This window comes from Doryrhamphus excisus, chromosome 13 (genome assembly GCF_030265055.1).
Source record: "Doryrhamphus excisus isolate RoL2022-K1 chromosome 13, RoL_Dexc_1.0, whole genome shotgun sequence".
NCBI classification, from domain to species: domain Eukaryota; kingdom Metazoa; phylum Chordata; class Actinopteri; order Syngnathiformes; family Syngnathidae; genus Doryrhamphus; species Doryrhamphus excisus.
Genome location: NC_080478.1, coordinates 11069535 through 11084586, shown reverse-complemented (window position 1 = coordinate 11084586; position 15052 = coordinate 11069535). Strand labels below are relative to the sequence as shown.

Genomic DNA, 15052 nt, shown 5'->3' with positions numbered 1-15052 from the left:
GATCTTGGCCCACTCCTCCACACAGATCTTCTCTAGATCAGTCAGGTTTCTGGGCTGTCGCTGAGAAACACGGAGTTTGAGCTCCCTCCAAAGATTTTCGATTGGGTTCAGGTCTGGAGACTGGCTGGGCCATGCTAGAACCTTGATATGCTTCTTACGGAGCCACTCCTTGGTTTTCCTGGCTGTGTGCTTCGGGTCGTTGTCGTGTTGGAAGACCCAGCCACGACCCATCTTCAATGCTCTGACAGAGGGAAGGAGGTTGTTCCCCAAAATCTCACAATACACGGCCCCAGTCATCCTCTCTTTAATGCAGTGCACTCGTCCTGTCCCATGTGCAGAAAAACACCCCCAAAGCATGATGCTACCACCCCCATGCTTCACAGTAGGGATGGTGTTCTTCGGATTGTACTCTTCATTCTTCTTCCTCCAAACACGCTTATTGGAATTATGACCAAAAAGTTCTATTTTGGTCTCATCTGACCATAAAACTTTCTCCCATGACTCCTCTGTATCATCCAAATGGTCATATGCAAACTTAAGACGGGCCTTGACATGTGCTGGTTTAAGCAGGGGAACCTTTCGTGCCATGCATGATTTCACATCATGACGTCTTAGTGTATTACCTACAGTAACCTTGGAAACGGTGGTCCCAGCTCTTTTCAGGTCATTGACCAAGTCCTGTCGTGTAGTTCTGGGCTGATTCCTCACCTTTCTTAGAATCATTGAGACCCCACGAGGTGATATCTTGCATGGGGCTCCACTCCGATTGAGATTGACCGTCATATTTAGCTTCTTCCATTTTCTAATGATAGCTCCAACAGTGGACCTTTTTTCACCAAGCTGCTTGGTAATTGCTCCGTAGCCCTTTCCAGCCTTGTGGAGGTGTACAATTTTGTCTCTGGTGTCTTTGGACAGCTCTTTGGTCTTCGCCATGTTACAAGTTAAAGTCTTACTGATTGTATGGGGTGGACAGGTGTCTTTATGCAGCTAACGACCTCAAACAGGTGCATCTGATTCAGGATGATACATGGAGTGCAGGTGGACTTCTAATGGGCAGACTAACAGGTCTTTCAGGGTCAGAATTCTAGATGATACACAGGTGTTCAAATACTTATTTGCAGCTGTATCACACAAATAAATTGTTAAAAAATCATGCATTGTGATTTCTGGATTTTTCTTTTTAGTTTATCTCTCTCACAGTGGACATGCACCTACGATGAAAATTTCAGACCCCTCCATGATTTCTAAGTGGGAGAAATAGCAAAATAGCAGGGTGTTCAAATACTTATTTTCTTCACTGTATGTGAGGGTACTTGTGAGAAAGTTTATGTCAGCTGCATTGAAAGATGGGGAAGTGTAAGAAAAATATTGCCCCTTTATATTGGAACACCTGTCAGAAGAACCCCTGCAGGGGGTCTCAGATTACTTTAAGTGTTGGCAAAAAAAATGCAAGGCTAAAAGGATGCCAGGACTGACATAAAACCTTATTAGAAGTAAACCTGTCATACTGCATATGTGTCCCCTCCTGGTGAGGCGATTGTCACTAAGGAGGAGGAAGAGCAGGAGGTTGCAGTGTGGAGCTGCTGTCATTATGAGGAGGAGAAAAAAAACCCACGGAGCTGTGGGCATCGCAGCTGGTGTGCAGCTAAGATCCACTTTTCCTGGAGCCATCCATTGCATTGGCTCTCCACCATTATCCCCATCATCACCATCATCACCCACCCTCACCTCCATGTAGGTCGATGCAAAAGCAAAAAACACACATCCACTCTTCTATGCGAATGATATTATTAAAAGCAAATAGAATGGGAGGGAGAAAAAAAAGAGCATGCGTGTATACTGTATTGTCATCTGTGTGTGGAAAAAAGACTCGCCTACTTACTTGGCCGCGGTCAGTGTGACAGCATGCCGGGGCAGGAGCGCCGAGATCCGAAGTGAAAAAAAGAAAAAAACGACTCCAAAACACCCGGTGATCGATCAATCCATCGCGGAGGTTCGGAGCAGTCCGCGCAAGAGCTTCGAATCACGGGCGAGTTGAAGAGAAGCTTCGAAGCGGAGACGGAGCGATCATCTCCGCCTGGAACCACCGCCGCGGTTCATCGTGTAGCTTCCGTGTCCCGTCGGGATTTTAAACTAGACCACACACACATACATACATACACGCACACACATACACAACAACCCCCTTTTTTTTAAATCGCTGCTGGTTAGTTTCGTTTCAGTCGGACTGCTTGTGTCGAGTCGTGGAGCGATCGGCGAGCAGTCGCCGAAGACATGGTGAACAAATCGGCGAGCGGTGACCTACTTCCGAAGTGGCACACTGGAGATGATATTCATGCGCTCAGTGGCTGCGTGCATGCGCCGGGACATCTCGGTCTTTCCAACGCCTAATCACTCATACACCACAACGACATTAACACTACACACACACACACACACACACAACCACTAATTGTGCTCATGCTGAGAGTGCACGAAAGGTGTTATGTGAACACTGTGAAGCAAGTATACACTAGTGACAGTGTGCATCACAGATATGTGAATATCTGTCATTTAAGCTTTTGGACTTTTTTTCATTCCGAAATACAACATGAATGCAGATCATGACTGACAACAGTGTCAGTAATGCATATTCATGCTGAGAGCCCAGCATTAAAACAAATAAGTGGACTCAAACGTCCACATTTAAGCTTGCGTATAAAACATATGAATCAAATATATTATGTGAATAATGAGAGTCAAGTATTCATACTAATTACCCATTACACAGTCGGCCCTTATTCATCTTGGTTTATTAGTTCCAGACTCGACTGTGACAAATTCATTTCCGCGAAGTAGGATTCAATATTACTAAATTGAATACTCATGCACTTATGGCATAGAAAACCTGTTTACAATCTTCTAAATACACATTTTCAACATTATTGAGCCCTCTAGACATAGAACAACACCCATGTAGTCACCCTTTCATTTTATTACCCAATATAGTAGTTATCATCATCAAAATAAGACAACAGAATGTTTTTTTTTTACTGCTAATCACTGAATCATAAACGTGAAAGCTGAGAGTCAATCATACAAAATTATGATAGCATGCATCAATTACGGTATTCATTCATTCATTAAATTTCTACCGCTTTTCCTCACAAGGGTCGCGGGGGGTGCTGGAGCCTATCCCAGCTGTCTTCGGGCGAGAGCGGGGTACACCCTGGACTGGTGGCCGGCCAATCACAGGGCACATATAGACAAACAACCATTCACACTCACATTCATACCTATGGACACCAATTAACCTACCATGTTTTTTGGAATGTGGGAGGAAACCAGAGTACACAGAGATGGCCGAGGGTGGAATTGAACCCTGGTCTCCTAGCTGTGAGGTCTGCGCGCTAACCACTCAACTGCCATTGAGTGTATAATCTATCAATTATATATGTTGTAGTAGTTATTATGTGAATGCTACAATTCAAACATTTGTTCTCATCGGACAATGCGCAATCGAATATGTGGATTCTTTAGTTACATAAAAAAAATGCAGAATCACTGCAGAATGCCGAGTTCAACATTCCAACTGGTGATACTGCACACCAAAAATATGTCAAGGTTGAGGGAGTCAAGCATTCACACTACTGAAACAATACAATTCACCAGAGCTGCATATAACTAAAATAAACAACTGACCCCAAAAAATAGTTTGCATAATGACAATAAGTAATGATAACATCTACTGAAATTATGTTCAATCAAGTTTCTGTATGGCTCACATAAGCAACATAAGCAACATAAACTAATGTAGTATAATAAGTAATAAGTATAGTATAGTACAGTACATAGTATAATATAACATAGAATATTTCTCTTGAAACAATGCTTTTAACGAAGTGGTGATATTACTGTGATGCTTTGCTTTTGTTGTTTTGTTGTATTTACATTTAGGTTAGAATCCTCCTCCACCCCCACCGGGTGGAGACATACCTGCCCTCCCCAATCACCTTCACTTTCAGCTTCCCAACAGAAAAGCGTTTGCCGTTTGGTTTGCTTGAGCTCCTTATCATATCGGAAAACTGCCATTCGGACAAGTTTACAAAGGAAGGGGATCATTCTCTGCTTCAGAATCTCACAGTAAATGTTAGAATTCATGTTTCCCTCAATGAACCGCAGTGCTTGGCAGCACTCATGTAGCCCATACCTTGACACAGCCACCACACCACCATGCTTGACAGCAGGCAAGACCCACTTATCTTGAACTGTCAGATATTTAGACAACACTGACTGTGTTGAGTCATATATCTTAGTTTCATTTCTCTAGCATTGTCCTTTGAAAAGATATAAAACGGTTGCTGAAATGTGAGTGGTATACTCACTTTTATGAGCTACTGTAATTTTTAATAGGCGACTTCTAAAACAGGGTTATGCTTTTATTATTTTCACCTGCACACATGATGGAAGAGATGATGCAAACACTGCAATGTAACATGGAAAAAAAAGCTTTGTCATGCAGGAAAAATAAAATTGGTTTTCCCCTTAAAAGATACCCACTTTAAAGACTCTGTATTTGATCAAGCCCATAATGACACGATGCAACATCAAATGAGGTTCAAGCAAGGTGACAACTCACAGTAACCTGAGCCTTATTATTTCATCTACATACGTAATTTAACCAATGTAGGATTTAATCTTTCACGCTTAACAACAATTAAACATTTTTATTTTGTTGCATTACATATATTAAAACATCACAGCCTCCAAACAAGCTGTAAAAGCTGAAAAAGGGATCAACTGAGACACTACAATAATCAATAACGTCAATAATACCTCCAGGCCACGACTAACACAACACAATAAAAATTGTGATTACGTAACACATCATCACCAATAAGGCCCCTCTGATAATATCATAAAATATGAGACCGCTGCCCGCAATCTCTTAATTAACAACTACACAGCGATTGTCAGCTGGATGACAGCCCATAATAAACAAACACACACTCTTTATTGGCCTCATTGACTTTATATCCTTTTAATGACACAAGAGTATCTTATAATAAGTGACATATCAAACTTGTACAAGCACGTGCATGCGCTACACAGTGATACTTATGAGCTGTAGAGTCAAAAATCAAGCTTCATTGACATGAAAGTGGAGCAACCTCATCAATGTCAGCTTTACAGTGCACAATGAGCAGCTGTAACAGAGCTGAGTGTGTAGGGTTAATGAGGCGTGGACACGGGGGTGAGAGGGCGACTGCTGAGTGCTGACCTCAACTGTAAGAACTAATAGACACCAACCAGGACAATTACCAAGAGCCTAACTGGAAGGTGAAATGTGATTTAACAGTACAGTGGAAAGTCTAAGGTCAAACACAAACAATTCTAGGATGCTGATTGGCCTGTGATTTGGTCATATTTTCAAAACAAATTGTCATGTAGGAAATAGTGGAAATAAAATTCTTCTGCCATTATAAAATTTGAACATTTTTAAAATTTTAATAAGCGAGTGTGTCTTGTGTCTTGAAGCAACTGCCCAAAAACAGAGCGTACTATCTGGTTGCTACCAGCAGAGACACTATTGATTCAGTTTTCTGCCTGTCTCGAAAGTGGTAGCTCCCACTTTGCGGTGAGAATTTCACAGCTTTACTTTCATTCATTTTCTACCGCTTATCCCCACGAGGGTCGTGGGGAGGGTGCTGGAGCCTATCCCAGCTGAGATGGGGCGAGAGGCGGGGTACACTCTGGACCGGTCGCCAGCCAATCACAGGGCACATATAGACAAACAACCATTCACACTCACATTCATACCTATGGACAATTTGGAGTCACCAATTAACCTAGCATGTTTTTTGAATGTGGGAGGAAACCGGAGTACCCGGAGAAAACCCACGCATGCACGGGGAGAACATGCAAACTCCACACAGAGATGGCAAAGGGTGGAATTGAACCCTGGTCTCCTTGCTGTGAGGTCTGCGCGCTAACCACTCGACCGCTGTGCCACCACAGCTTTACTTTACACAATTAAAAAAATAAATAAATCAATAAATCATGCTGTTCTGTTTTCTTGGTTGAATGCTGTTTATTGTTAAACAAATATGCATGCTGAAAAAAATACATATTTTTGGCCTAAATGAACAATTTTCAAACATAAAAATGGCAAAATTAACTAAAATAGAACAATGTGGCATTCACAAGATGCATTCAAAGATGCTGTGAATGATATGTAGTATTCTCGGCTGGTCAACAGGTGTCAGTAATGGTCATTAGTGAGCCTGTAACGATATATTGATTTATCGAACGATAAAAAAAAAAAAACAGATCGGTAATTAGTCTCTCTGTGCTACACCGCCTGGATGACAAGATGGTTCACTCTGCATGTGCATTGGCTATATATGAAATGAACACAGAAGAGAGTGATCATCATCTCAGTTAATAATATGTCATATCCATTATTTTACACAGCTAAATTTTTTACCCCTACGATTGAGTTGAATTCAAAATAGTCTTGATTGTGTGATGAAATACCAAATTTGAGTCTGTGAACTGCTGGAATGGCATACAAGCTGTCCAATATTTTGGAGTTATTGTGTGTTTTTTAGGCTGTACAGTAGTAGCTAAACCTAGCCACATCGCTCTTATGAGCTGACAACAAAGATAGCTACTGCTTGTGTGTGTGTAATGGCTAACGTAATCAAATATAATGCTATTGGTAGGTTCAAATGTTGCGCTGGAAACAGTCCAGTTAACTATGATTATGCACATTAAACAGTAATGTACATCAAATCTTGTTAATGTATTGTTCAGTTAGCCATGTTGTACTGAGCAGCCTGCACAAAGCTGTGTGTACTTACTTTTGTAATAACTGTGGCAGGCAGACTCATTTCCTTTCTTAACTGCTGGTTTGGTGTTGGGTGCCGGGTGTGTCACTAAGGCTGACATCTTGAGGTGTTGTGTGATGTGGTTTGAAGTTTAGTGGTGCTTTTTTTTTTTACAAATCTTTCAACTGAACTCCAAATTGTTCAACCTCAAGGGGGATTCGACTTTTGAGGTTGCACGTACAAACAATTATTTGTTTTGTGCATTTATGTCAAGACTGCAGAGTGAGATTCCCTTTCATATTTATTTTAGACTTACATGAGCCACAGAGAAGCTGCTGGCATTCATTTTTAATGCCAGTCATGTCTGGATCTCCTTGTTTCCTCTGCACTGCTTTCTCATGCATGCTCACCAGCTAACCTCCAATGTGTTGTGGCCGCGTGGGATTTTAGAGCTTTATTTGTTTCAAATGGTTGCAAACTGATTGAAAACATTGAGGAATGATGATGTCAGTCAGTTCAGAGTACAGACCAGTCAAGTACAGACCTCCACTCCAACAGCAAAAAAAAAGATATTTGTGTTTTTTGGTATTTTGTTTGTCAGTGGCTTCCTGGTTTCTGGAGATGTTACAAATGGACAAATTGTCTCAACTATATACGCCACATTTTAATACAAAAGCACACCAAAAACTGAAATGGTCAGCTTTGCTGTTGCACTACCCATTTACAGTGTCATCAGAATAAATGTTTGCTCAGGGTTTTTGTGTATTTCTGCCAATAAACTACATATACCACCTGTCTTGTACATTGCAGTTTGCTGCAATTTCGTAGACCAGGCACAGTCAACCAATGGGTTGTGGCCAGCGCACTTTGCAATTTACGTGAGCAGCCCCGTCTGGCGCAGCGTGGCGCACGGATGCCGCCGATCCTCCAAAAGAGGGAGGAGAGTGTAATCTTAACCAATTAAATTAACGCCTCAACAATGCACATCATGCACCATGTATGCTACTTTTGTGTGTTTATTTGTTGTTAATTATTAGTTGTTCAATGGGTCACTTTGTTTCCACATAGTCTGTGCTACGTGTTGGCTCATTTGTATACAAACAGTGATTGGATGGTTACTGAGGGGAGGGATGGGAGGGGTGATCTGGGCTATGAAAAAGCATCCAGCACAGCCACAGATATGAGCAATGAGTGGATCTGCTCTTGTGTTGGGGGGCGGCCATTTATTTAGGGAGACTTTGATAACAATAACAATAAGACCTCGTATTTATAAATACTATGAATTTATAAACGAAAGCCATGGAATGTCATTCTGCTATGAGTGTAAGTAGGCAATGTTCATTTTGAAGCCACCTTATCTCCACCTCAGAAATCATCACCTGTCTATCCTTTGACGCTGGTTTGTTTTGTCGCATCATGCAACTAGTTACGTGACAGAGACAGCTGTTTCTGCAGGTTATTTTTTTAGAGCAAAATGTGAATGAAAGACATGAAATCCATACTCGCACGGGTGCTCCCTTTTTATTTTTCACACTCATGCAATCTATTTTTAGGTGCATGTGAGTGAAGTGTTCACACTGTACAGCCTTGATTTGTTGACTAATAATAGGCCATAGTCAACCACGAAACAGAGAATTAAAAGTAATTAAGTAATTAAGTGAGTGTAGCTGTGTAATTCATAACGTTCTGTGGTTTGTTTGTTTAACTTGTTACTCTTGTATTTTTTACAATGACTCATGTTGCTTATATTTACTTCCACCTGTTTTGTGTTCAAAATAACTCGAAAAGCTCTGAATGGATTTGGATGAAATTTTCAAGAATTGTCGGAAATGGGATATGGAGGAACTGATTCAATTTTGGAGATCAATATTTTTGAAGGGCTGCACGGTGGAGAGAGTGGTTAGCGCGCAGGCCTCACAGCCAGGAGACCTGAGTTTAATTCCACCCTCGGCCATCTCTGTGCAGAGTTTGCATGTTCTCCCTGTGCATGCGTGGGTTTTCTCTGGGAATTCCGGCTTCCTCCCACATTCCAAAAACATGCTAGGTTAAGTGGCGACTCCAAATTGTCCATAGGTATGAATGTGAGTGTGAATGGTTGTTTGTCTATTTGTGCCCTGTGATTGGCTGGCGACCCTCATGAGGATAAGCGGTAGAAAATAAAAGAATTTTTTGGAAAGCAGAGGTCTGCACTCTCAAGTGCTTTTTCTCGTTTTGTATATTTCTTATTGGAAAAATTCATTCATACTAATAAAACCTTCTTTATAATGAATGAGTGGCACTCCAACCACCTGTCAATGAGATCTATTGAACCAGTCAGAGCTTAGCAGAGAACAGCTGGTCATCATCATCATCATAACTGAAAATGGACTGGCATCCCTAATGAACACGAGCATGGCTGTTTAATGTCAGTATCACCAAACAGTGGGAGAGGAAGTGATGTGTGCACCGTGACATTAAACACACGCACAATTTCAGCGCTATGATTCAGTCATTACTCAGCATATTGAAAGGAGTTGAGTCACTCGCCGGCATTTATCTCTCTTTAACATTTTAGTAACCTGCCTAATTGCCACTTCTCAAACTGTAAGCGCTCGTAGCAATGTGATCCGTTTTGTTTGTGCGTGCTTACTCACACGCGAGATGAATGGAAGCTAATCAAATGTGATGCATTTAGTTGGAGTCAGCAATTAAATCGTGCAAATACATCCTCACAGTCCATCGGCGAGTTGTTTCACAAGTGCACAGAGACAAGAATTCTGTGGCATCAATCCCTTCATGTCCTCACCCTGGAGGAATGAACACTTGGTATAGTAATAAGATATAAATAATATACGAGATATTACACTGCCAGCTTGCTATGGCAGATATCTCCTTCTGTGCCTTGGAGTTACATGTATTTCCAAGTGTAACATTTTTTGTCAATATCCTGAAATGTTGACTTTGCTGCAGGGTAATGCTATGTTTTTGGTAAACTTTGTATAATTCCAACCAGGTCCACAGCTCGTGGGGATTGTGCACTACTTTTAGACAAACAGTGCTGTATGTGACAGTAACTCAATATTGGAAAAACCTTCTTGGATTCAACCTTGAAAACAAATTTCGAAAAGTGGATGAAACAAAAAGTCTGTCACCACCTGTAGCCTGCCTCTTTTCAATGTTTGCTGGCTTTGAACGTCTTTATTTGTGCCTTCATTTCTCTACCTGTCTGGAGGCCAATAGACAGAAATGAGCAATTTTCCCATTCATTCATTCATTCATTCATTTTCTACCGCTTTTTCCTCAAGAGGGTCGCGGGGGTGCTGGAGCCTATCCCAGCTGTCTTCGGGCGAGAGGCGGGGGACACCCTGGACTGGTCGCCAGCCAATCACAGGGCACATATAGACAAACAACCATTCACACTCACATTCATACCGATGGACAATTTGGAGTCACCAATTAACCTAGCATGTTTTTGGAATGTGGGAGGAAACCGGAGTACCCGGAGAAAACCCACGCATGCACAGGAAGAACATACAAACTCCACACAGAGATGGCCAAGGGTGGAATTGAACCCTGGTCTCCTAGCTGTGAGGTCTGCGCACCACTCGACCGCCGTGCCGCCCCAATTTTCACATACTCATTACATTTTACATACATACAAAACATAAATTTTTTTTTGCAGCGTATGAATATGTATTGTGTTCTGTGTCCTGATAGGCAAAGGGACTGTAGACAATTGTCAATCAATCTCCACACTCACATTCATACCTATGGACCATTTACTGTAGAGTCACCAATTAACCTAACATGGATACTTTTGGAATGTGGAAGGGAACTGGAGTACCTGGAGAAAACCCACACACCGCGAGAACATGCAATCTCCACATAGAGATACCCAAACAGAGATTCAAACCCAGAAATTCTCAATCTCCAGACAGTGTGGCCAACATGCAAACCACTGTCTGTCTGTCTGTCTGTCTGTTTGAAACCAGTTATATAAAAACACATGACAGAATGGGCGTTCTCAGTTCTCAGGTTTTAGACAGGTGTGACACTACAGTGTGGATACTACAGTGTGTACGTCTGATGCAAATGTACCGAGGTCCAATGAATGCTCTGGTTGTTTATCTGTGTATGCTCAGATACTTGAAAAATCACTGTAAGTTATCGTAATAACATACGACAAGCATGAATCCATGAAAGAATGAAGAACGTCTTATTAGATAATTGAAACAAGTGCAGCAAGACAAGCTCAATATCGGCAAAAGAAAAAAAAGGAACATAGAGCGTGCGGTGGGGAGGAACATGAGGCTTTCTGTCCGGGTTGACATCCAGAGAGGGGAAATGAAGGGGTGGACTAGTACAAGAGGAACCTTGCGGTGCAAATCAATAAACGCTAAATTCGACTCCCCCCAACACTGACACTCTCTCTTCAGGACGGGACAGAGGACACTGTTCTTCCAAAAGAAATGTCGATTCTTCTGCTAGTTTAGATTCAGATTCTAAAAATACACAACATTGTGGACTTTATAGTAGATTGAACATCAGCTGTAGAAAGTGCACATAGTATCAATCAGCCTTTCGAACAAATTCAGCACATTGGCTCGTTTGTGTAGATGGGCTCACTTTGCTCATTGCTCATACCCCCACACGGGGGCTGGGGCATCTGACTTTGAAAGCATCTTTTTCCCTCCTAACTTCTACTATGTTACCTTGCAGAGTTAGTTCAGAGGCTACTCTGCTTTTCTGCATATATGAGAATGTCTTTATTTTTATATATATTGTGTCTACATATATCGTATATTGATTCAACCTAAATACTGTAGCTTTGTATAGGACTTTTAGTTATTTAATCTTTGTATTACTGTATTTTATATGGTCTTAATTTGTTCAGTGTACAGTGTGAGTGACGTGATAATTTAGGTACAAGTTCCAACTTACAACACTACTATAGGAACTTAAATCATACTGTATGTAGACACATTGCCTCCTGTACTTCCTTGTGTACTTCCAGTGTATTCGTTTCTTGAACAGTCATGTTGACGAACAAAGTGCGGACCTCTGCAACCAATCTTGATTTGGATAAGCTCCTTCAACCGAATCGTCACCAACAAGTAATGTGATTCTTCTTTTGCATGTATCACCGTCTATAATGCTCTCTGTGAACTGAATAGTCCTGCAATAAGAATATACTGTATATACAGATGAAGATGTAATATACTTGGCAGAGGTAATAAAATCTGAGGCAATATAGAGTTGGAATGAGAAGGGCCAAGTCAGAGTGATTCTAAAAGCCTGGATGGGATGATGAGGTGCTCACGGCAAGGATGTAAGTACTTGAAATGATCATTTACTGAGAAACAGAGACAGAACGACACATAAAGCTGTGCTGCTGCTCCTCCTTAGCTTCAGCATGTAACCCGCAGACGTAGACACGATCTTCTCAGAGAGGCCTCACAACATCCGAGGCAGTCTGACCGGCAATGGAGGGGAGATATAGATGAAGACTACATTCCGACAGCAGAGCGCCAGGGAAGAGCGGAGAGGGAATCACACATCTCATTCGGGAGGAGGGGAAAAAAGCAAGGGAAGGCTCATTGTGAATCAGGGGGGCCATTTCTCACGTTCAGCCTCTTGGTTTTCTTTGCTTGACAGCCCCTCTGAGATACACGTAGACATCGGGAGCGAAGGCAAGCGTAGAACAAGGGTGGAAGAAAAATTAGGAGAATGCGCGGGGAGCTGCTGGAGGAAAGGACAAGAGTGATGGATTGAGATAGCACCGCAAGTGGAGACAGCGAGAGATTGTCATCATCATGGTGAACAATGAGTCCCTGATAGAAGAGGCCTGTCGCCGTGTTTTCCAATCCAGCTGAGTGAGAAGCGAGGAGTCAGGGGGGCCATCGGCCGCCTGTCCGCTCCGTCCGCCCACCTGCCATGGTCTCAGTCATGCTTTTAGCATCTGCCAAACTGAAGGACGCTTAGTGCCATGTGCTTTTTTCACTGTGACGTTTGTCAGTCACAGAGAGAGCTTCTGTTCCATTCCTCCAGCCAAACAGGGTTTAATGCCCCCCAAACCCCCCCACACACACTCCTGTAAACAATCCCAGTGTGTGTGATAAGTGAGCGACACCCTGGCTCCGTAAGCCCCCCCACATCCACTGCAGCTGTGGGTCGGCTGACAGCTGACGCCGAGCTGTGGATGTGAGCGAGCCCCCCGTTCTTATTTCCTTCCCCGCCGGGCCAGCCTTGCCTTCTTCTGGGTTTCCAAGAAGCAGACCTGTAATTTTCACAGCTGTGTCTTAGGCGTGGTGCCAGGGCAGGCCAGGCAAAGGAAGGCTGAGCAGAGCAAGAGTGGTAATAGCTAATGGCCTTGAGAGACTCCAGCACAGCTTTCGAACCACTCAAGGTACACCACTCACTCAAGCTGCACCAGTCGTTCAAATCAAGAAACCGATCAGTAAAATGTGGTGGTTAAGCCACAGACTCGGTTTGGTTTGCCTCTGTGTCAACAGTGCTGCCTTTTGATAATCCAAACCAAGGAAGCACAGTCTGATCAGGCCCTGGTTATGCAACATTTTGAGGTAAAAATGTAAACATTTTGTTTCTTTGAATAGCGTTTCAGTGCCTAAAAACAGACTCCACAGTGGCAAGATTTGAAAACACCGGCTTCAGTAATTATATAACACATTCAAGTACCCTTGCATTTTGCTTTGTGGATTCAGTTTCCTTTCTGTGGATTTCTATTATGAAAGGTGGAGGTTTATGTACAGCTGGTCACTGAAAAAATGCTGCACGCCTTCATATGTGTGTGTGTGTGTCAATGTTCATCAGTCACAAATGACTGTCTTATCTGCTTTAGGAAACATTGTTTATCATTGATATTTGAATACAGTGGAAACTTGGTAGGCATGCACTCCTGCTCCCTGGTTAGTGGTTTTTGGGTTTATAATATGACACGGGGCGGCATGGCGGTCAAGTGGTTAGCGCGCAGACCTCACAGCTAGGAGACCAGGGTTCAATTCCACCCTCGGGCATCTCTGTGTGGAGTTTGCATGTTCTCCCCGTGCATGCATGGGTTTTCTCCGGGTACTCTGGTTTCCTCCCACATTCCAAAAACATGCTAGGTTAATTGGCGACTCCAAATTGTCCATAGGTATGAATGTGAGTGTGAATGGTTGTTTGTCTATATGTGCCCTGTGATTGGCTGGCGACCAGTCCAGGGTGTACCCCCCGCCTCTCGCCCAAAGACAGCACCCCCGCAACCCTTGTGAGGAAAAGCGGTAGAAAATGAATGAATGAATGAATGAATATAACACGGGTCTTGTTGTGTGTGATTGGACTCATGCTGATTGCACCATCACCAGTTGCCTCTGTAGTTATTTGGCAACTCATACAGTTATGCCACAAGTCTGCAAAGCCGAAACAAGTTGCAAGTCCCAGCATTTTGCTGAAGTCGATGACCATCACCATCAAACACCATTGAACTTCAGAAATAACTCAATGAAGATGTCATAGAGGTGGATCGCTCTTCTGCTTCTCCCTTGCTGCACATCATCAGCGTCTTTGTCAACAAAGATGTTCGATCCAAGTAACAGATGAATTGGATCTGAATTATTTTTATGGAAAAAATTCATTCAGCTAACGTAGATTTCGGACATTCTGGGATGGATTGACGCTGACCCAGGTTCCACTGTAAATTGCTATTTGCTTCATGACATATTGCATCTTGCTATTTTTGTTATGACTGATATAAAATCAGTGGTTTTAATGTATATAATAGTATATAATATAGTTTTAGTTACAAGGAAGAGGAATGTATGACAACACAGGTGGTCCTTGGTTTACAAATCTTCACGTTCCCCGTTTCTGAACGTGCTCCCATAAATTAATTAACCACTTTGGTCGTAAACACAAGACTTGCTTGAGAACTAGTTAGAGCAAGAATGGCAAGAATGCACTGTGTGTCTCGAGCGCTTGGGGCAGGAATACAGTGTGTGCCTGCACAGCTACACATTACATTGACATAGATTATTAGTTTACTTTTTGCACTCCGTTATGTCTCCCAAGCCACAGTTTGCCAAAGCCGTCGACATTGAAGTGTAAATGAACCTCATAAAAAGCTGAGACAGAAAAAACACCCGTCAACAATGGTCGCTCTTATGGTCTTAACTGCTCGACTGTCGTGACCATCATTAAGGATAAAGATTATTGAATTAAGGGTAATCCATATGGAAACATTTTGAGATTAAAAAGGCAAAGTATTG

At 42.4% G+C, this 15052-nt stretch overlaps 1 protein-coding gene across 2 annotated transcripts in view; it reads right to left on the bottom strand.

Annotated features, from left to right (window-relative positions):
* Positions 1–15052, bottom strand: part of bahd1 (bromo adjacent homology domain containing 1) — a 38519-nt gene that overhangs the window by 17235 nt on the left and 6232 nt on the right. The window contains exon 1 of one of the 2 annotated variants that reach the window (XM_058090236.1): positions 1883–2419. The exons of the other annotated variant lie outside the window; for it this stretch is intronic. The gene's annotated coding sequence lies outside the window, so the exon portion shown is untranslated. Of the gene's footprint in view, positions 1–1882; positions 2420–15052 lie in introns of those variants that run through there. 2 annotated transcript variants of the gene reach the window in all.